Genomic DNA, 23,462 nt, shown 5'->3' on the forward strand with positions numbered 1-23,462 from the left:
GTGCATGTGACCTTATTTTCACAGAAAGACAGCTCAGCATTTAAGCCAGAAAGAAGTTGTGGATGATAAAAGCATAAAAGTTGAGATATTTTGCAGGGTTCAGCTGTCTCACAGCATATTTGGGGCCTACACACATCAAGATGAAAATTATTTATCCTGAAGTCAATAAATTCAATCAGACTTATACAGACATTTCTGTACTGGATTACTTCTATAGAGATATTCTCTGACTCATGACTACATACTACATATTCACTTCCTTCAAGTATCAGGTCATCAAGAGAACTCTAAAACCTGAGCAGATATCACATTAATTGTGTATTCTGTTAGGAGAGATGCAATTATGTTAATTTCCTTTCATTAAAAATGATCTAGCTTTGTTTCAGCTTTGTTTCCCCTGCTACCTATCAGTGTTATTACTTACTTTTCCATTTATAACATAGACTAAACTAAACAAAATGTAGTTGTGGAGAAAAAGATTTAGAAGTAAAGTCAGGAATTACTGGGGGGGGGGGAATGAGTGTGGGGGTGGAAGTAACAGAAGCATTCTAAACAGCCAGGTGAGTACTTGGGAGAGGTTATCAGGCAATGATAGTTCATAGCTTTGCTTGAACTATTTTGAACTATGTTGTTACCACCAGAATGAATTCAATTTTAAAAAATTAAGGCTTTCATAATCCTAATGCAACACTTATTAGTGCAGGTTGCTCTGCCTGGGGGCTAAAACTTTTATTCTTAGTTCCCATGATAAGTGCCATACAGAGTGTTTGATGCTTGCCGACTGAACTCATTCTGTCAGCAGAACAGTTGATATTTCACACTAGAATGCTAACTGTACTTCAAGGACAAGTCATCTGATCAAAGGGTACCACAAATCTTCACAGAGGATGACAGATGGGAAATGGTAAAGTGTTATTTATGTGAATGACCATTATGAATTTAAGATGCTCTTCTAAGCCATTTCACCATTACTCATTCACCTTTTAAATAACCCCCAATTCTTGGCATTGCAATTATCATTCAACTGCATAATATTATAGCTGAACAGTCAGTTTATGTGAACAGCATAAGCTACTGTATGCACACAAATACAGACACAGAGATGCACACATGTATATTTTTGGAAGATTTGTTTGTTTTATATTTAGATGTTACAAATATTCATTGAACCAAAGCATAAAAATGACCTGACATTTTTAAAACATTTTAAAACCAAAACCAACCTATCTTCCCTGTTTTAATAGTTCTTATTTGGCATGAAGGAATTTACTCAAAATGACCAATTTTCTTGTTTTAATGGACTTTATAATCTGTTTCAAACCTCAGAAAACCACTGGCTGAGTTAAAAAAAAAAATCTCAAGAATAGGATATTTTGGGAGGTTAGCATTGTTGAGTGAATGAAAAAGAGAAATGAAATACAATTGGAACTATCAAAGAGGAAAATGCAGATATCCAGTAAATCCTTAGCATATTCTGTGGGTCCAAATCTTGTGTCTTTGAGATGGAATATGGCACTGGTCAGGAAAACTATGCCTGGTACACATTCTCAAATATGCTGTTTACTGTTTGCTTAAGAAGCAAATCAAACTTCATGAGATACTGACATCTTTGAGATACTGAGCACAAAATCCTGGTCTCTATAATATTCCAGATAGACTCTGAAATTCATAGCAGTGATCTATTACTCAAGAATGAATGTATCACCTTTGATAGATCTGTAAGAGGAGTAAATATGCTAAGCATAGCTTCCTTATTTATAAGAGGATTATATTCAGTGGCTCAGAACATGAGCGAGTGTCAAGGATCCTTGAGTCATATTGCCTTGAGGAAAAGTTCCAGTGTTTTCTTCACATAATCCAAACAGACAGAGGTAATGTTGATTGTTTAAGGGGCACACTTTCATGCTAGCTCTTTATCATTCATCACTTATACTTTAGAAAAAGTTGGAAGAAAATTTTTTTATACAGGTAATACAGAGATTTTTTTTTTTACCTTAACACTGCTCCTTGAAACATTCCACACTCCCGAAGATCTGATTTACAATCTGATCCCTAATCACTGTCTTTACAAACTCAATGATATTTTGTCTTAAACATCTGGTTCCATCTAGAAAAACATCTAGAACGTACTGCAGCAAAGGACAGATATGAACTGGATGTCAAAGCTGAAATATACAAGTACTCAACAGAATTTATACGTTTCTTGAAAATAAATGAGATATCTAAAACTCTTTTGTATATTGTAATTTGCATGTTCAAAGTGGTTTGTACAAACTTTGTACAACCAAAAATCAGAAAGCATCTACAAAAGTCAGGCCAAAGATGCCTAGACTGAAATGTCTCTAATCATTTCTAAGATCTGAATAACACTCAACCTACGTCAGTTTGATCTTTTGCTCCCTGTGTTCTCCCACATCTCATTTTACTCCGTCATTAAAATAGAAATCATCCACATGATCTTACAAGTCAGAGAGTTATTCAACATTGCATGCTGAGTTATCCACAGTAGATACCACAAGGAAAAAAATCAGAACAAAGACTTCACACTGGTAAACAATGAGTCTAGATCCAACTTCACGAATGGTAACAAGTCTGAATTGTTCTCTATATCTGGACGATATTATATAACACTACAGAGTATCTGGAAGGTATCAGTCAGTCCGTAGTGTTTAAATTACTCCAGGTTATCAGAAACAAATATCATGAACTCTAAAGCTAGATATTCAAAATGACTTTTATACTAATTAAATTAAAAAAAAGTCTAATAGCTTAAAGATCATGACAAATTTTTGCATGCATAAAATCACAGCTGGATCTGTTTAAGGCAGATCAGTAGTTATGAAAATGTAATGGGTCTAAGAATTTCTGCCAAGCAGGAATGTCATTTACTCAATTGTGCAAAGGTAAGACACTCAATAAAACAATGAGAAAAAACTTTTTTTCTTAATTTCTACTTCAACCCTCCAATTGCCTAGAATGAACTGATTTTAATTGTAATAAACAATAAGCTTGACCTAAACTGATGTGTATGAGTGCAAACTAGTGATGTAAATTATTCAGTTGTTATAAAAATAGTGTACTTAAATCTTGACAAATAAAGGAGAATTTTGTTTTGAGCTCTGACCCAATTTTTCTTAACATTACTGGAAGGATTACTAGTATTCTTATCTGAGCTGAATCTTACAAGCAGAGGCTAGTAGAGAAAACATCCTGTCATGTAAAAATGTGGATTATTTTAGAGACACCACATCATTGTATCCTTGCATTCCAACCATGCAGCAGTTGATCGCTGATCCCCTAGGTTTAGACACCTTGATTTCTCTCTCACCAGAATGAGACCATGTCAGAATATGGCTGAGATCATAATGAAATAAAAGAAAAGTGGCAGGAACTTCTGATGATTTTTTTTTTATTAATCCCAACAGAGTAACCTCTCTTTCGCAAGCTAGTATCCATGAGAAATCAGCAGGAGGTTTGTTTGCATTGACTCTTTAAAGTTAAGTGCTTCAAAAATAATCCAACCTGAAAAAGACAAATACCCTTCCTGAAAGAAGTCTGAGAGTGTACTAATATAAGCAAATGTGAGAACAATAGCTTCCACATCATTCAGATTTTCTCTGTTCTGGGAGAAATATTGCAACTCTTTTCCATCTACAGAGCCCTGAAAGTTATAAGAACCAATGCATTTTAGAATAGCTATAAGGATGTTTGAGATAATGGCATCACACTAACTGATGTACCAATATTAGGCAGGTCTCTATTAACACTATTTTCCTGAACAGACTTCCAAGTTGATTGGAAAAAAGTCTACCTGGTTCATGGAGTCTTATTCAAGTATTTAGCTTGGAAAACTTCTATTTAAAAAAAAAAAATAGTGCTGCCATGCAAATGAGAAAAGTTCCTTGTGAAATCTCAATCCCTTTAATGTTATAAAAATAATGTTGTTAAAAAAAAAAGCAAAAAACAAAAATGCTGAGCATATGTGAATAAAGAGAACAACTTTACCCAGCAAACTCATAGCAGTTTTGACAACAAAATAGGATCACTGATTTATAAACCAAAAGCAGAAGAAAACTATACTATAAGTCTCATTCATAGTGAGTTTTTGTCCTGTAATAAAACTTCTTCCTTCATTAAACCAGCCATTAAAAACATTTCAATTGCAAACTAGGCTTGCACCAATAAATAGGAAAATAGTTTCTCAGCTAAATCAGGAATTTTGATTGTGACCTTAATGAATAACTTTTGTTAGAAATTGAACATTTTGTGCAGTGAAATTCAGGTAATCAGTCTCCTGGGATCAAAAAAAAAAACTATCTTTAATTTGATATCAAAACAAGAGGGGAAAGAAATATTACTGGGGGTGGTTGAGAGAAAAGGCAATGCTGTCTTTGTGTTGAAGCTTTGATTTCTGCAGAAAAAACACTTTTGGAGCCATTACTTTCAGAGTAGCCCTCACATTTGAGGGTCAAATTCATCCAAAAACTTATCACAGATGGAGAAGATAGACCAAAAGGCTGCACAGTCTCTAGAGAAAGCAGTCATCTCCTTTTATTCTCTCAAGAAATGAAATGCTCTCAAGCTAATGAAATGCTCAACCAAGAATATAAAAAAAAAAATAAGAGTAAGGTGATCCTTCTTCAAGTATGGCCTCCATTCTGAGCAAACAGGGACTTGAAGTAAAGGCTGTATCCAAGCCATTGTTTTAATGACCACTGATGGAGCTCGTATCCATAAATATTTCTAATCATCCTCATCTAAACATTAAAGATTACAGCCTCTAACTTAATTTACACAGAACAGCTCTGCATTTCATTTGTTTTATGGAAATCTGCATTCTGGAAGCAATAAACTCAGTCATCAGCTGCCCTACAAACATTGTTTGAACAGTGACAAATGAACAAACAGAATTTTAAGATATATGCATTCGTAGCCATAAGAACAACTTGAACTGAGTTTTTATTCTGTCACAATGAATTACAACAAAATTTTTTTATTAAAAAAATTGTTACTCTGAGTATTTTGTATTCATTATAATACAGGGATCCCAGAAATTGGACAGCATGCGTACTTTACACTATGGTTGTAACAGAATCTTTCTGCTCATTTTATCTGTTCTCCAGGTTCAACAAAGAAGGCAAAGGGTTACATACCTAGATGATTCTATTCTTGGAAAGAACACAAATTGGTTTTCTAAAGTTCATCTGGTGTCTGAATTACTGGTTGTATATTCTTTCAAGTTCATCATCCTTTCAGAATCTTTTTCCTGTTCTATTTTTCAAGCAGAATTTCAGAACTAGCTTTGAAAGATTAAGCAAGGGCTGCCACCATGTTGACAATATGAAAATAAAGTAATTTGTTTGCTTGATTGATGGCCATAATGCTCTCCCAAGATGTGACTAACGCAATCTAAAGAACAGAGTAGGGAGGTCATTAAGGTTTTTATTGATTTCCTCTGAATTCTGGATAATGTATCAACAGTCTTCACTACTTCCACTTGAAATTTTTAATTGAAATAACCAGAAACAACAAAGCAGTCAATCATTTTCTTCCTTTAGAAGCCGAGACGATTTTGTACTGATATTTCAGATAGATTAGGAAGCATAATGCTGCTTTGTTATTCATATCTAGAAACACTATTGTTCCTACTAGGATAACGACACTAGAGCAGTGCAAGTAAATGAATGAACAACACACTAAATGCAAGACTTTTTACTTGTTCTGCTGCTGTCTGAGAAATAAAAAAAAATTCGGTAAAAATAAATACAGTTCAGCATCTTACCAAGAAGTAAGAAGATGCAGGAAGCAACATGTTTTTACACATGAAAGAAAAGGAAGATGACAGGCAGACTACATGTTGAGACACAACTGTGGAAAAATAAGCAGTGCTGGCTAAGTGCTGGAAATTTTCTAAGGGAAAAAGAAGAAATTGAATGTATTGTGGGGTCAAATTCACCCAGTTTTATGAGTGTTGAATTTCACTTTGCTGTACATAGTATCTGCTCATGAAAGCTTTCATTAAGGAAAAAATAGATAAGCAATAGTCAGTATTATTGCCTTTTTATAAGAGTGTTTTCAGGATACAGAAGTTCTAGAACTAAATCTGAAGCTCCTTTCCCTGTGTCAAAGATACTATCTTTTCATTCTCTGCACCAGTAAAATCATTCTTAGATGGGCTTCACCAGCTTAAGGTTTTTATCTTTTTTCATCATTGTTACTTGCAATAGTTTTCAGCTTAAAAAAACATCAGAATTCCTTCCTTCAAAAATAAGCGGTTGGCAGGAAAGTTCATAACTGATATACTCTTTCTAGATCAAACCATCCAACCAGGAAGTTTTAAGTGTGTTTCTAGATATAGATTCCCCTTATGTTTGAAAGAAAGACTGCCAAATACCTACTGTATTAAAACCAAAATATTAACTTCAAAGAGGAACTGAAGCCACACAGAGAGCACTGAAAGTGTCTTACATTGTTTCCCTGACTTGAATTCATCAAGTGCAAGAATATAATTCACCTTAGGAATGTACTTTTTTTTTTCCTACAACACATCAGTAAGAGTTGTTGCCGATTGCTACAGCAGCCATGCTACAAGATTGGTGGAGCCAATTTCCCAGCTGGGAGCCACTGCTGGCAGAACATGGCGTTTTTTTTTTTTTTCTGAAAAGCCACATCCTGGTACCATCTATTGTTGTTGGAGAATACTTTCACAGGTGAAAGCAACAGAGTAAGCCAGATCTGCACTGACACACTAGCATCAAACAAAACAGAGGAAAATAAATTTATTTTCTGGCTACAGGGAACAATTCCAGCGCAGTTTTGTGATAAAGTAATCAAAGCTAACTACTAGAAAGAGAACTGTGTGCTGCTTTTGAAGTCCAATATTTTAAAAGGACACTTAACTGCTGAATAAACCCTTCTATGGTCAAGGGTTCTACAATCTCAAATACATTTTATTTCCAAGTTGCTTTGTGATTTTTCTGTTTCTACACGACCAATGACACTCTGGTTTCACCCTCTGTTCAAGGTTTTCCTTGAAAATACTGTGCTAAACATGAGTATGAAGAGGAGAGCCACTGACTTTGGAAACAGCAGTTCCCCAGAAGAGCTGAAAGGCACTTATCAACTTCTTAAAAAAAATTTAAAGTCAGGTTACATTCACATTTAAAAGAGTTCCCTTAAGTTCACATCACCACAATGTAGAACATATTTTGATGTTTTTACTTCTGACCTGATCAGAGCTAGCAGATAGTAACTTAACTAAACAAGTCTTAAACTGCTAACATGTTACGCCTCAAGAAGGCCAAAGTTACCATTTACAAGAGAGGTCCTAGATTCTGACATTTCTAGTTCCATTTTTTGGATGAGCACTAGAAAGAGTTTTCTATCAGCAACTTGCCCTTTCTCAGACAAATTCTCCCCCCATTCTACAGCCAGATCATCACCACCAGTTCACCACACCTCCAGCCTCCAGGACTGCTACCACAGCAGAGTTCTCCCAGTGTTACAGTGGTATCATTCTGCTGCAAGCTTTAACTATGGGGTGACACATGAAGAACTGATGGAGATCTTCACACTCAGTGTGAAGACAATTTCAAGGCCTCTACATAATGGCATTATGAAAATGACAGAGAAAGCACTAGTGCTAAGATATGTAGCTTTAGATAAATGGGAAGTAGAGATACAGTGTCCAATAATAAACCCTTTCCTTACTTCCAAAAGGAATTCTCTCCTTTGGCACAGCAGATACCACAAGTCTCTTAAAATAAGAGGATAAAATTAAACTAAATTAAGACTGATTGTCTGAGAATGTGCACATACCCTTGACATTTACTTTGCTGTGGTAGCCTGGTATTTGAAGAATATTATGTGCAACCATTCACTCATGTTCAAGGAAAAGTGCTCTTATGAGCATCAAACTACTTATAAATGATAGCTCGTTTCTGTGTTACTTCATTCAAACCAGTTTGAACTGGCTGCTGGAAAATGTCCTATAGCAAAATGATCAGTGTCCTTTGAGACACTGATGGCTTCTTTTCCTTGATACTTTCCTCCCATGATTTGCCCTGAATGCATCTCACCAGTATTCGTGACTTTCTTGTCTCTGTCCTAATGAGTAAACTAGTAATTAATCAAAACCTGACTTTAATTGGTAACATTCAAAAGATGAGAAAGAGCTTCAAGTCAAGCACCACCTTCTGTTCTTCCAAATAAAACTGAGGCAAAACTTCCCTTTCAAATAAAAAGAAAGGAGCTTCATCTTAAACTGGGAGACATAACATAGCAAGAAAATAAGCCTCTTGGGGAGTATTTTCACAATTGACCAAATCAACAGGAGTGCAATAAACTTCAAATTCAAGAGCATTCAAACAAAAATTGCTTGCCAACATTAGATCATCATATTTTGATGGCCTTCTTATGAGTCTAACACAACATACAATCACTCTGACACCACTTACAATAAAGTGCAATATAATGCCAGGGTCATTACATTATGGTACCATATGCTAAGCATTTCAAAATCACTGTGTGCTCAAGCGGAATAGTCTGGCCCTCATGGTGTCTCACCTTTGTTCCAGTTTTAAGTAGAAGTTTGTGAAAAATTATTGTCCAGCTTCTTGATATCTTGTCTAGGTAAAGGCTGTTGCTAGTGCAGAGTTAGAACTGATCATCACTGCACAGGAAGTACCCATAAAGCATCTTAAGAAACAGGAGTGAAAGAGAGAATATTTTCCCACCTTGCAAAAAAATAAATAAAATAAAATGCATTAAAAGCAATCTGCAGATAAAAAAAATCAAATCCTTCCTGAAAGAAACAAACAAAGCTCCAAAACCCCAGCAACAAGTCTATTCATTTTCAGAAATTGTTGAACTAGATCACTGAGGCCAAGACATAAGACTCATATTTTAAGAAGATCCTTATTAAAATTAGACTGATTTGTTTAGACAATGAGTAGCCACCATCTCTCCCCTTACAGCTTCCTGAGATACTGGACAGAACCTACAAGAAAAGCCACTGATTCTCAAGGTCACTGAAAAACATATTTTAAAGCAATTTGAATTGCCAAATGTCAAGTACAGCAGACACTCTGTGACCTCCAACAAGATTTACATCATTCAAGTTTTAGAGCCCATTTATGTTAAGCACCAACACCTGAAAATACTGACTTACATGCTGACCTACACAGGTGTTGAATAATGATTATACATAGCTGTTCTTTCTAAAAATAAGATTTCCATCTTGAAAACTTAGGACTGTTTTACTGCAACTCTCAATGTTATCACAAAGCTTTTTGAGCCTATGCAGAACAGTTTAATATAAAGACTAGAAATTCTGGCAAATGAAGATATGTTTTTGATAGAACAGATGATAAAAGATTACCTTACTAAAGAGTTCGTCTTAAAACTGAGTTTTCTGTTTGGGATTCTCTCTGGAGCACAAGAACAAAATCATTTTCTCAATTCTTAAAAACTACATCTTTCTCTATCTGAAGGATACAGATTATCCGGAATGAAGGATGTGGTAATGCTACAATAAATGAAATAAGGTGGTGGTATGTTTGGAATGGGTGAACTGGTAATATAGCTGGAGGGGTGTTCTTTAGTTCATAATCCAATCCTAAAGGCAAAGTTTGTTTCAGTACCTGACATAATAGAGCAAACAATGTCCTTTTGAGAGCAGATTTTAAACCCCGTGGTTTTAAATAGGTAACTATAAAAGTTTTCAGTAACAATTTCACCTTCAAATTAGGTCCTAGATCTACTAAAATTCCGCAGATTACTGGATTTAAGTTAAAGGACAAACAAAACAAAAAACCTTCTTTATCATCATCTCTGCTTGGTTTGCTGTTTTCTAGTCAAGCATGATAACTGCAGCACAAAGCCACACTTCTTTATTAAAATGTCAAATTCTATTCTGTCCTAAATTTCCCCAAACACCAAATGATGTTTCTGAAGAAATATCAGATCAATAGTTGGATCTCCAAGTATTAATGTAAAAAAAAATCATTGAATAAAACAGAAGTAAGAAAAGCTATTGTTCTGCATTGCAGTACTATTTTACTTTTCTAAAACTAATGAATATTTAACGTAATAAAATAATATCCACAGACAAGAAGGCACCAATTTCATATAATGCATAGTCATTAAATAATAAAATTATCTGAACTAAATGCAATATTATTATTATATAGTATTTTGCCAAGTCTAAAACAGAGCAGAAGCCTATTCTGCAGTCTAAATGTGAGTCATGAAACATTATGAAATTCAAAATAAAAATGGTTCAAAGTAGAGATTCTGGAGAAAAAATAATAAAAAAAGAGAATGGGTGAAGTAATAATTTCATCAGCTTTCACATGAAAACTTTTAGCACAGTAACTAAGGCCAGAACATTTGCCTTCATGAGCTGTGTTTTTTATTCATGCATTTGTTTTCCTGACCAAATAAAGTAGGGGTGGTGCAGTAAAGCTCCAGTAGCAGAAACAGTGTACTATAGCATATATCCTGACTATATGTTTGTGTCCCCAGAGTCCTTTCCATGCCAGACCCAAAAAAGGTATAATAATAAGTTTAACTATTTTTAAGTATTGTAGAATATTTCTGTTGAAAGAACCTAGATTCTATCTACCAAATACTAATCCGGTAGGAAACTCACTAGTTGGCCAACTGGCTAGAATTCAATGTTTATATCTTACACAGCCAGTAAGTAAAATTTACAGAAAAATAAAAACAGAAAACCTGTTTTAGAAGTTCTCATTCTCAGAAGAGCAAGACAGAATAAAATGAATTCACTGGTATTCATATTTTGCTTGACCAAAGTGATAATGGGACATCTAGCTTGTCAATCTTGTCTACAGTAAAATTTTTCCACTGATTACCCTGGACTAAGTTTTACTAACTGAAAATGAAGCTTAGCACATCATTATACTCTATGCTATACGATTCAAAGACAGATATAGTATAAATATACATTTATTTATTTATTAATCTCGAAGTAGGATAAATCCAGAAAAAACCTTCTGAAATTAATTGATGTTACAGCAGTCTTACTCTGGTGTCATTCAGATCTCTACATTGTCTTGAATAAATATTTGTACAACACTGAATGAATTTCGCTGGAGGAAGGGATTTGGATATTTGTGAACAGAAGGGCAGATCACCTAAGAGAGATTAAGCAATCATCACCGAAGTAGTGGCCATGTCTACTTACCTAACTTCTTAAAGAGCTAATGCCTCCAGCAGTGTAAGGCTGACTTTGAACCAGCATCTCAACCCTCCTAGAAATGCCATAACCAGAAGTTCTAACCCTTGAGCCTGTGACAGTAAAAAATTCAATTACTGTAGTCTTACAGAGTAGTCCAAAATGGGCTGCCTCACTCTCAACTTCTACAGCAACACCAACCATGAAAGATTTAAATGTACTGAATTAAAACTGCTTTTGCAAGTCTCTCTAATTCTACACAGAACAAAGTTCAGGCTATAAGTTGCCTAATAGGAATAAAAAGAAATAAGAACAGCCAATTAGAGATATGGAAAGATAGCTAATGCTGCAGTGTATATTCTGTGTAAGCATCATAGTGACTATCATTATTTTGTTCTGTTTAGCTGACTGTTACATAGAATTCTGCGAACAGTTCTGACAGGAGGAGTGAGAGAGATTACACATGCATCATTTCATGTAGATCTGCTCAGTGATATGAGCCACAGAAGAACGCAGGTAACATTCACGGGGGATCAGCACTGGTCCCAATGATGCTGGTTTTAATTGTTCCCCTTAGTTAGGCTGATAATTTTAATAAAAAAAGGAGATGAAATCCCAGAGTGAATCTGGCTTTATTATCCAATAAAACTGACACTGCAGGAAGTGCAATATGCAGTTAGAAAGACTATTAACTGTGTTCTCTATAGCATACCTATCATGTGCAAGTAGTATAACAACTTCAGAAATCATGACTGCTTTTTTTTTATTTAGTTAAAAATAAACAGTGAAAACATAAGAATCATCCTTTCTAGAAAAAAAAAGAAAATAACCGGAAAGAAACACATTCTGTTAAATCATACTGACAGCTGTCTACTTATCAGGATGCTCTTAAGCAAGGTTCCTTACTAAGGAATGAATAATAGAAGATTTATACTTCTCCAGAAGACCAAGATATTATAGGAAGGATATTTCCTGGTAGACCCTCCTTGTCTATGTAAGCCTTTCTTGCTAGCAGATAAACAACTCATCTCTATCTGCATGCAGTCTGCTTTTAACACTCAAACATTCTACTAGCTGTAACGTTCTTCCTGGGACACTAAGTATACCTGTGCACACTAGCACATTTGCTTCTCCCCTATATGGCTGATTATATGTCCATGAGATGCACTGATTTGTCAAAGTCTCATAGGGCCCTGCACACTCAGTGTTGACCCAAGCAAAGGTGTATATATCAGTGACATGCAATATCCATCCATTAACTAAACTAACAAGAAATTACCAACATGGCTCAATGTGTTAACAAAGAGCACAAGGAGCACTGTTTACATGTACATCTGTCACTTTTTGTGTCTCAGTTCTCATTCTTAAATGCAGTAGTTTCTGACACTGACTTTCACAAAAGGAGGAAACAGAAAGTATTTTTAAGTTCAGTTGTTTACCAAACTAATATACTGGAAAGCATTACTGATGTGTAAGGAAATGCTAACTACAAGTGGCACACACACAGACCAAGAGCCCCCATTACAACCCACAGAAGCACCATTGTATACTGCAGAAAACTGTCATTTCTTTTGGATAGAGGCAGACAAAAAATGATTTAATGAATGTCTGATGTATAAATGAAGAGTTTACCATCACATCTGATAAAAACTGTGCAAGACTTCATGGTGAAGTAGGATTAAAATTACAGGTTACCGTGGTTACAGCTACTAATGAATTTCAAAAGAAACTAGAATTAGCTGGAATAATTCACTGCATGCATTAGCAAGTGTATAAAAGAAAAAACTTTGACAATGACTTATCACTTAGGAAGGTAATTTTGATCGGAGCTGATGTTTTACTAAATGTAAACAATTTTTTAATTAGTTTTTTCAGTGACTTCAGGTTGTGCTATCATTGATAGTATCCCAATTGTTATTTGCAAATAAGCAGAGGCTTTGCTAAATAAGTTATAGAAGACTTTGTAATTAATTTTGGTGCGATCTACTCTTCTTGGTAAATCCTCTGGGAAATTAACTCAGATAGATACTAACACAATTATTTGTATTAAACTGCCTCTGATCATCAACAGATAATTTTACTTTGACAAAGTATACAGACTTTCACATAGCTGGATTTCAACTAAGCTTTTCAAAACTCAGTGAAATACTACAAAACTTACAGAGTTTAATTGTTATTACTTATTGTGAGAGAATTCAGCATTTGTACAGTTGTAAGAAAGCAGACAGAAGGAAATGGCTTTCATAGCATCCCGAGTACAAGAGCTGACATGCAACAAGGTAGGAAAAAGCTCTGTTCTTTTCTCTTTCCAGAGCAGGCAGCAGTGTGTCACTGGAAAAGGGTAAGTCAGTGAAATGGAATATGTTTGAGGAATTTTCCTGCTGTATAGCAATAAATTAATAGAAGAATAAAAACGTATTGTCCTGAATACATGACAGGCTGGACAATGCCTACAACAGAACTAAGTACGGCTTTTCTATACCTGTTAATATTTTTATTTTTTTTAAGAAAGCAAACTTCTCCACAATTGAAGGTCTTAGCTCAGATGACATGTAAGATTTCCTACTGCGTTCTCAGTTCATCAAATATCTGTGGAATTTATTGTCCGTAAACATCCCTATATCATTGTTTCTTTTGATGGATTGAACAAGCCCGTCAAGATTATCTCTTGTCAAGGGCACCATGCTGTTAGGCAACTGCAGTGGAATAATACTATTAATGCCAGCTGACTCCAGCCTGCAGTGCTTATTTTATCTCCTACAATTCCTAACAAAACTGTAGTATCAGAAGGACAAAAAAATGCTAAGCAAATCAAATTCAATATTTAGAATACAGTGGATTTTGAATATTTATTGGAGTTAAGAAGATGATCATGAAATTTAAATAAACCTGCCACTTTATAATCACTAAACAAAAAAGACTGAAATAGTTTTCAGAATTATACAATTATACAGAATATTAAGAGCATAGGTTGGATACACATTTGTGTCTAACACAAGCAGCATTTCAGACTGTTGGCATCAACCAGTTACAAGCCAAATCTGGACAAGGCTATAAAACTTGTATTTCAATATCACAATCACTTCTTTAAAGAGAGTTCATAAATTAATCAGTTCTTTAATTTATTATTCCAGTAGCAATAAATACAAATAAGATTCACAGAACTCTTTAGACAGACTGTTGTTCTATAGAAACAAAATGAGAAATGTACTTATTGCAGACATCAAAAATAAAGAAATACGAAACTATTGCTAACAAATCTTTGTAATGCATACTAAGAGACAAAACAACAGCAGGAATAGATGGAAGTGATCAATTTACAACAATTTCAGACTATTTAGAATCTATCACACACAGTAAATATCATTTGAAATGTGTGTGCTGAATATTTCTACATACAGTCTCTTCTATAGCTAACATCTCCAGTGACATACTTCCCAGGAGAGTTCCTGATAGAGAGACTTAATGCTGGACAAGAAAGATTAAGTGACTCATTTAGAAAGACTTAGAGAATTGCATACGAACACTTACATAATGTCAGTGTTTGATGTGCCCTAAGCTCAAATCACTATGAGGATCAAACAATCAACTTCACAAGTCATTTTGGCCACCATTCATAAGATATCATTACAAATCACCCCAGCAAACAAGTGAAAGCAGAACAAAATGCAGTGTTCTTTCCAGGTGAAAGTCTCCTAATGAAAGCCATCTGAAGATCACTAATAATTTCAACTCCTACTAAAAGTCAGCAGTATTATGAACCAGAAGGTTTCCTGAGGCAAGACCCACCGAGGCAAACATCTATTGTGCAGTCTTGTGTGCATCAGCTGTCAATAATCATTTCTTCTTCTGTTCTATCATTCTCTAATAGGGAAAGAAACAACTATGGATTTGTATGTATTTGATGCCAGATCTGGATTTGTTTGAGTTTTTTCTCTAGTGGTCAGCAACTCATTAAATGTAACTGATTTACAAACAAAATATATAAAAACAAAATATGTAATTAAATGCATTTTAATTGTTAAGCATGCATGAAAAGAGGATGGGAAGACGCTGCTTTTATCCTTGAAAAGTGTTTCATGTGCACACACCTTCGTCACACAGACAGAAATTAGGAATGCCTCTGGTTGCTTTGTGTACTGTGAGAAAAGTGTTGCTGCTGAGGCCAGAGGGAGTTTGAAACCTCCAGAACCTTCTTAAAGATTCTCAGTATTAGGCAGGGATTTTAAAAGTGCTTCTGTTGATCCTGGCTGCATATTCCCTGTATACTTTCACATTTTAAGCAACCATTATTCTTTAATACAGTGACCTTCTTTTGAACTAATGGATGAAGAAAAACAGCCTTCTTAAGTGAATAGCCTATATATACAAAATTGTAAATTGATAACAAATTATCTTTCTCTGCCACATCCAAAATGGTCTCTGCCTGGTACCTTGTAGAAATAAACTCACCTATCACTTGGAGCTAAAAAAGATCTATTAGCTAAAATGTGCCTGTTATCTACATTTTGTCTCCTAAAATAATGCCAATGCAGTGCTGTAGTGGAGGTTTTTCAAGTATAGACAGAAGTTCATTAAATAAAACAAACCAAAAATAAAGGTTTTAACTAATACAATCTGGCTTGATAAATTGAAGCAGAAAGAAATTTTCTAATACACTGCACGTAGCTAGTGAACTAGGAGATGGAAGCAAAAACCTGCTTTCCTGTACATGTTTAATCTGCATTTCATTTTGTTCCTAGATGAAAAAAAGAAAAAAATGGAAAAAGTGGAGAAACTGGAACACATAATATTGGAAGTGTATAATAACTTTCAGCTGAAATAGATCTATAGCAAAGAGTAAATTTTTGTAAGCTGTGTTTAGTTTCACCTGTGATGAAATCTCAGTATGATTCATGTTTTCTATTTTCTGAGCAAGCATGTTAAAATTGGTTTGATGAAAGAGAAAACAAATTATAGAACTCTGTATTTTTCTAATTGATTTTCAAAGACCATTGGAAACTGTAATTTATTCCTAGACCTTTACACTTACCTACAAAAACATCATTAATATGTACAAAATTATATACACAGATGGTTTTATGAACAAAGTCAAGCCCTTACATATTTGAGGGGGAAAAAAAGAGCACTGAGCAGGCTTATGAGACTGCTCCTTGACCTAAAAAATTCCATTTTGGAGTTTCTGCTTTCATTTCATAGTGCTTATATATCAGATTAATTCAGCCTCACTTGATTTGCAAGAGGGTTTCATTGTCCCCCTTTCTTTATATATCTCAAGAGTTAACTAAGGTGCAACCTCACAAAGGCTACTGAATGATAGGGACAACTGCATAAGATATATACATTTTCCTATGTGTTGTGGACAGACATTTCTCTTTCTGTGCTAGAGACACATAGCTCAGCATCACCATATCCAGAATTGTGGCAGCCACATCTGCTTTGGAATCACTCAACTGCACTACAGTCACATACTGGGCATGACCCAAACTGGAGCCATAGATGTGCATTGAACAAGTGCCTGGGAATTCCCAGTGCCTCCCATTCTAAAAGACAAATGCTAGAATTGCAAGCATCCAACTTTTGCCAGCTTCTACCTAGCAGGAATCTAGATCTAAATTTTGTTAACTAAGCTTACTTAGTGAACTAGTTATCGCTACCCAATGATAACAACATGAAAATTTTAACACTCCATTTCTGTATTGTAATATTTTGCCTTTATATCTCTCTTATTCTCTTTTTTTAATCTTTTTTTTTCCCCCCTCTCAACTAGAATTTGCTTAGGTACAATTCTACTGCAAGAAGAATTGCACCAACTTTCATCAAAAAGATGATTAATAAAGACAGCTTTATATGTGAACAAAGCAGCATTAATATTTTCTGAAAACAGAAAACTGCCCTCTAAAAGAAACTAAGGAGGAGTCAAAGTTGTCTGAGATATTAAAACACATCTGCAGTGAGCCATTCAAAAAGCAATAGCAAGAGAGACCTTCACTGAAAGAACAATGAGAAAATTACTTCGCAGTTGGTACAGAGAGTGTTCATACTTGAAGAATCTCTTGTAGCTTTCTGGTTACAAGAAAAAAAAATCAAAAACCAAAGTTGAAGGATACAGACAATATGTTGGGAAAATAAATTGTGAGATTCTTTTCTTCGCATGTAAGATGGGCTAAATACAGACAGATAAACTTGCAACATGCATAAATAAACTGATGATCAACAATTTATTAATAACTTACTAGCAAGCAAACATCTTCTCATTCTGATCATCCTGAAACTAACAATACTTTATTGTAAATACTTGCTGGTTTGCAAATGTTGTAGTCATGCATTGCCAAGGTTTTCCTCACTTACTTTGCTTTCAGGCCCATATATCTTTAAGAACTGCTCTGCAGAAGGCTGTTTGGATTGTAGAAGGATATTAAGGATTTTTGTATGTAATTTTGTGTAAAACTTAATTGAGAACTATAAAAGATAAATAAAAGATAAGAAACAAAGAGTGAGATTAACAGTAATAAATTTGGGAAAAATAGTTTTCAGAACTGAAGAGGTCTGCTGCTCCTCAGCTTCCACATCCTGTAGCATTGCACCAATAACAGTGACTCTTGCAGCTTTAGAAAAGTAAGGAAACTATATGTACAATAAATGAATATACAGATGATATAGCATATTTGAGAGCCTGGCTTATACATAGTCATTATACTAGAACAGAAAAGACCACTCACCCTATCCTAGGCTCATATAGGAATCTCCAGTAGAATAGATCTCCAGAAGAGATCCTTCCCCACTGGCAGTCAGCTCTTAAATGGGTCTAGGAGAGGTGCAGCCAGGCTCCACCTCTCGGCAGCACAAGTGAATTGCCTTCACCTGTGCTCCTGTGGCTGACTCATTGCCTGCCTCAGGTGATTAATCAGAGGTTCAGGCTGTGATTCAGCAGCCACATACACTGTATTTCTTCCATTTCACTGAAGAAGAATTGAACCTGGACCTAGGGATGGGGCACCCACAGCTTCTGTGGGCAGCAGTGCCAGTGCCTCAGCACTCTCTGAGTAAAAAATTTCTTCCTAACATCTAATTTAAATCTCTCCTCTTTTAGCTTAAAGCCATTACCATTGTCCTATCGTTATCAGATCATGTAAAAAGTTCATCTGTTTCTTTCTTGTAAGCTCTGTAGCTTGTGACAGCAATCCAACAAATTTTTTGTGTGTGTCTTTCTTTTGCTTGTTAAATAATTTGTAAGATCTCAGTCTGTTTCCAATTGACACATGTCCCCTCTCAGTTAATATTCCTTTGTCTTATTTTTTTGAGTAGGGGCAGCTGCATGAGCAAGTTACTTCTAAAGCTAATCTACCAGGTCAGATGTAATACAAATCCATGTTGCATCACTACTGTGTTATAGCAGAGGATTTGAGTTCACAGAGGTATCATATGAACACTTTCTATGGCCATTAAACTCACTTCTCAAATAGAGAAGAAATTCGATGGGGTAAAATAGCTTCTATTGACTAACATTTTCACTACGCAGTGCCATACAGCTCAGAGAAGAATGCTGTTATTACTAGCCTCTAATGGGTGTTTGTTATCCCCTGCCATGCTCCAGTGTGAGAGTACTGCTGGTGATTAACAATTCTACCTGCTGCAAAAGAGGAATTGGATAAATGTCTGTTTTATTTATTGTATGAGAAATACTATTAAACTAACCAAGTACTTGTAGAGGTGGATGTAATTAGTAAGGAACAGAATCAGACACCTTAAAAGCCATATAATCCAGAATTTGGAAGTAACACTTTTTATGAGCAGACAGACTTTCCACTGCTGTTGTCTGAGTTACAGAATAGTTTCACCTCTCAGATGAAGATGTTTGGAAGACATATTGTTGTAGAAGGGGCTATGCTATCTCTGCTGAAAATAGACCAACCAATCTGGGGAGGAGTATACCACAGACATTACAAGTTGTGGTCCTTACAGTCTTGCAATAACTCTAACTCTGGAGTCTCACTTATTTAAAACTGGCTCTGCAGAGATGGCATGGTTGACATCTATGTAACTCAGCAAAGTCTGCCTTTCTCTTTCATATCTGCCAATATTTTTTCACCTACAGCTGCCTAGCACAGCTTCCATTCTGCTAGCAACTTAATACATATCAAAATTAGAATTCTCATCGTTAATGACAGGAGGAGTAACTACAAATCCCAAAGCTCAGACATTATGGTACAACTAATACATTAAAAGTCCAGCTTCAAGATACTAATTTAGAGCATTAATTAAAACTGAGCCTGAAGTACGATAGATACTAAGTATTTTAAGTGTCTGATGCACTTCTCAAGTAGGTGACTTTCCGTTTCATTTCTGTTGTGCATATTGGACATGCCATGTTTTGTGGGTTTTTTTCTCATTTGGACCAGACCTTCCATTCTGCGTCTGTTCAAAGTTCAGGTTTGGAAAGATTCAGTTCATGGGAATCAGCATTTTTCAACCTGAAAGCCTCTAAATCTTTTACAGAAAGATCTCAGCTGATTCTCATTGAAAACACTTATTACCTTGAGGGCTTCCACCCTACTGAATTTCAAAGGTCTTTTGCAAGTAGCTGAGGTGTTGAAACTGTTCAAATAAAGGTTACAAGAACACTCTATAATAAGAAGTGGCAAGCAGCCTAAGTATAAGAACTGCTACTAGTTCATCCAGTAAAAATTAGCTAGGATAGCAATGTAATAATGATAGCATTAGAGAATATGAATGTCTCTAATTCCCAGATGAACTGCTGTCCTTTAACCTGTAGATCCGTTTGGGATAATTTCCTTTTTTATTGGCATTCCTATCTAAGTACCCTAGCAGCTACTCATGCAGCCCCAAGAATGTCAGTCATGACATTGTGAAGGATAGCAGATCAAAGGATTATCTGAACACCACACCTGAGCTTCAGTCTCCCTGAATGCTACGTACTAATATCAATAAAACTGCATACTTCATAAAGCATAACCCAATTAATAGTCAATATCATGCATGATGGTTTTGTGGCAGCTTTTAGATCATCATGACAATAATAAGAAAAAGGATATTGTAGAGCTGCTTGTCAATACCCCTGGCAGCATCCATAGGGCTGTTAAGTGTGAACCATCATTCTCGTTTAAATTTATTGCTAGAGATTTAAATTTGTCTGAACATTTATTTTCAACCAGGAAACAAAAGTCCCAATCCTGACTTTATCCACTCCATTTTTAACCCAGTGCAATTTCTCTGACTCCTGTGGAGTGTTTTCTATCACACTGAAGTGAATAAGATCTGAACTACACAAAACCTCTCAGAACAGGCATGTCTTCTTCTATCATGTTTCATTGCCACTAATGCCATCACATTGTGCCCCTGGGTCTTGCTGATGCACTGCCTGAGTTTCCCCTTACAACAACTCAGCCACAGAAGATAGAGCAGAAAACACATTGCTTCAGCATTGTGTTTGTTCCTCCCCTACTTGTCCTTCTTTAATGGAATCATTCTTGTTTCCTTTTGCTGCACTGACTTTCTGAGTGTGAAAAAAATGAAAATAAAGGAACCTGCAGAATGAGTCTTTCAGCTTTCCCTCCTCATTTCACCAACCACAGACTGTTCAGAGCCCCCCTCTCTTCAACAGCAATGTCTAAAACAGCCCATCACTGTATGTTTGTCTTGTTCCTTGTACTCAGTGCTCGTGGCATACTCCCTCGTAATACTCACTGTTTTCTTTCCACCATTTTACATCTCATAAACAATGGACAAACAAAGTTACTGCCAAATAAAAGCAACAATGTCTTCTTCTTAGCTTCTGACAGTCCTGTTATTGGTTTCTCAAACCATGACAGTTAAATTGTCCATCAAATCTCTTTTTAAGTTGCTAACTATCCACTTTCTTCCTCTCAAGCTTGACTTTCCAGCTAATATTTGGACTATGAAAACATGCAAAAGCATACAAAGTGAACCAGGATTTTATTTCTCTGGGTTCTCAGATGTTTCAGCAAAAACAAACCATGTTTGTTTTGGAAAGAGCTGACAAATCCACAACATTCTGAGAGTAATTTTTATATGTGTTTCCAAAATATTTGAATAGAACATTTTTGCTCTCCAGTTTTACTTGGTGAGAGAAACAATTTGTACAGCATTTCCCTTCATTGCACCAAAAAACTCAAATATTTTCTATATGTACATGGTCATACTGGCAAGCAGCTTGCATAAAACACATTTGTTTACTTTATCTAAATAATCACATTACCTGCCAGCAGAGTGTAATCAACAGAATACATGGAAACAGATATCAAATTTGATTAATGACAATAAGATAGGAAAGAGAACACTAATTTCTATTCTAAAGTATGTGAAAAAAATCTAGCAATAATGTTTGGCTCTTACTTTGTTAATATCAAAACAAATTTGCAGAGCAGCTCATTTTGATTCTCTGAGCACCAGCTAAATCATGGGACATTCACTGGAAATCGGAAGGCTCAAAACAGCTATTAGTGACTAAATACCTAACTTTTAGGCAGCAGAAATATAATGAGAGGAATCCCACACTTTCTAACGTTGTAGCTTACTTTTTATCAAAATCCTTAAAATGTATTTTACAGGGTAAGTAGTTGTAGACTAGAATTGTAATGTGTCTCTAAATAAATAATGTGTAATTAATCAAATGCATTAGTGAAGTATTCATTAGTTTTCTGTCCTTGTCTAAATCCTTGTCCAATTGTCATACATCTGTCTTCTTAACACATATCCTCACAAATTGGCCTTCAAGCCTTTTGCAGCCAGACAAAGAAATATCAGAAATGTAAAGATATTTCAAACTGAAAAACAATGACAGGAAAAGAGAGTAAGGAAACAAAAGGTTGAGAAAAGCATGAAGAACAAAGGAAAGAGAATCAAGAAGAGAGAATAAATGAAGGTTGTCAATAATTGCATAAAAACTACAGTGGATCTTCCATAAAGATCACAATGAAGTTAGCGTAGTAAAATTTATCCTGGATATCTTGTATCACCTCCTAAACTACTTGTTAGAAAATGTTATGTACAGCACTGTATGTAACTGGGTTTGTTCCAGATCAGCACTTAGTGAAGGGTTGTAAAAGGTTCAACAGAAAGAGCCTGATATGTAAGCTATGGGCATCATCCAGAGCACAGTGCTGTAAAACCAGAACTCAGTAGACAAAGATGGACAGGTAGCTTACAACGTGCAGCAGAACCAAGTCCTGTGCTTTTTATTATATTTAAATTCTGAAAATTATTAAGCGATAACATAACAACTCTGTCACAAAGTGAAGAAAAAAAATTGACAGTCCCCAAACAACCAACAATCTAAACATGAGGCTGAGACAGTGATAACAGCAAGATTTACTTAGCACGTTATTCTGATATTGATTTCAAACACAAAATATTTTGATCTACTCCATCAGACTACTATGAAAGAAAATAAATATTAAAATGCATTCATTCTCCTTCTATAGTCTTAATTCAGACCAAACATGAGATGAATATAAAAATGTAAAGATCATGTTTCATCTTGTGCTTTAAGAGTGAATCGTTGCCCTCTGAGAAAGATTCTGGAATGTTGTTGCATAAGGCTCCATCTCTGCAAGAAAGCTGTGAAATACAGGGTGAATGCACAGGTGAATGAATAATATAAATGCTTTTGTGAGAACAAAGGTGAACAAAAGAGGCTAATATCTTATTCTGTAAGTAGCTCAGGATTTTGCATAGTAGAAGCTAAAAGTATCCATTTTTTTATTTTTTTTTTTTAATGTGACCTTGCCCACTATTCCCCTGTTATTTCTTCCTTTTGAAATTACATCCCTACAGGTACAATAAAATACATCCAGGACAGAATTCTATTACATGCCCTTTCAAGGAACCATACCTAAATTCACTTCAGAAAGTTGATCTGAGGTGTGTTCTCCTGAATGTACAGGGAATGTTGCTATTAGCCTTAATGAGCAGTGTCAGAGCTTTAATGTGTAATAAAGCAGCCCACTGACTTAATGGTGCTTCTCATGAAAGCACATTATATCTGTGCTCTGAGATTTGTGCATATTCCCAAGTGATTTGGCGTGCAGTGCGATTTATAAAATAGTGGTCTGAAACTTTCTTACATTGGTCAGGAATGTGAAACTCCAACAGAGCTGGCATGAATGAGTTTCATTGAATATGAGGGAAAATGCAAAAGGATATTCGGTCAGCTCTTGCAGAGGGAATTTTAAGGCTACGTGACCCAGTAGAGTTAGAGAAATTTGGTTGTAGAAATGAAGGG

General features: G+C 35.4%; 1 long non-coding RNA gene across 2 annotated transcripts in view; it reads right to left on the minus strand.

Moving 5' to 3' along the window:
* LOC116216946 overlaps window positions 1–23,462 on the minus strand; it is a 43,894-nt gene that overhangs the window by 14,595 nt on the left and 5,837 nt on the right. The window contains exon 1 of one of the 2 annotated variants that reach the window (XR_004160685.1): window positions 17,920–17,968. The exons of the other annotated variant lie outside the window; for it this stretch is intronic. This is a non-coding gene — a long non-coding RNA (uncharacterized LOC116216946). Of the gene's footprint in view, window positions 1–17,919; window positions 17,969–23,462 lie in introns of those variants that run through there. 2 annotated transcript variants of the gene reach the window in all.

The sequence above is a fragment of the Meleagris gallopavo genome, chromosome 9 (assembly GCF_000146605.3).
Source record: "Meleagris gallopavo isolate NT-WF06-2002-E0010 breed Aviagen turkey brand Nicholas breeding stock chromosome 9, Turkey_5.1, whole genome shotgun sequence".
Classification (NCBI taxonomy): Eukaryota; Metazoa; Chordata; class Aves; order Galliformes; family Phasianidae; genus Meleagris; species Meleagris gallopavo.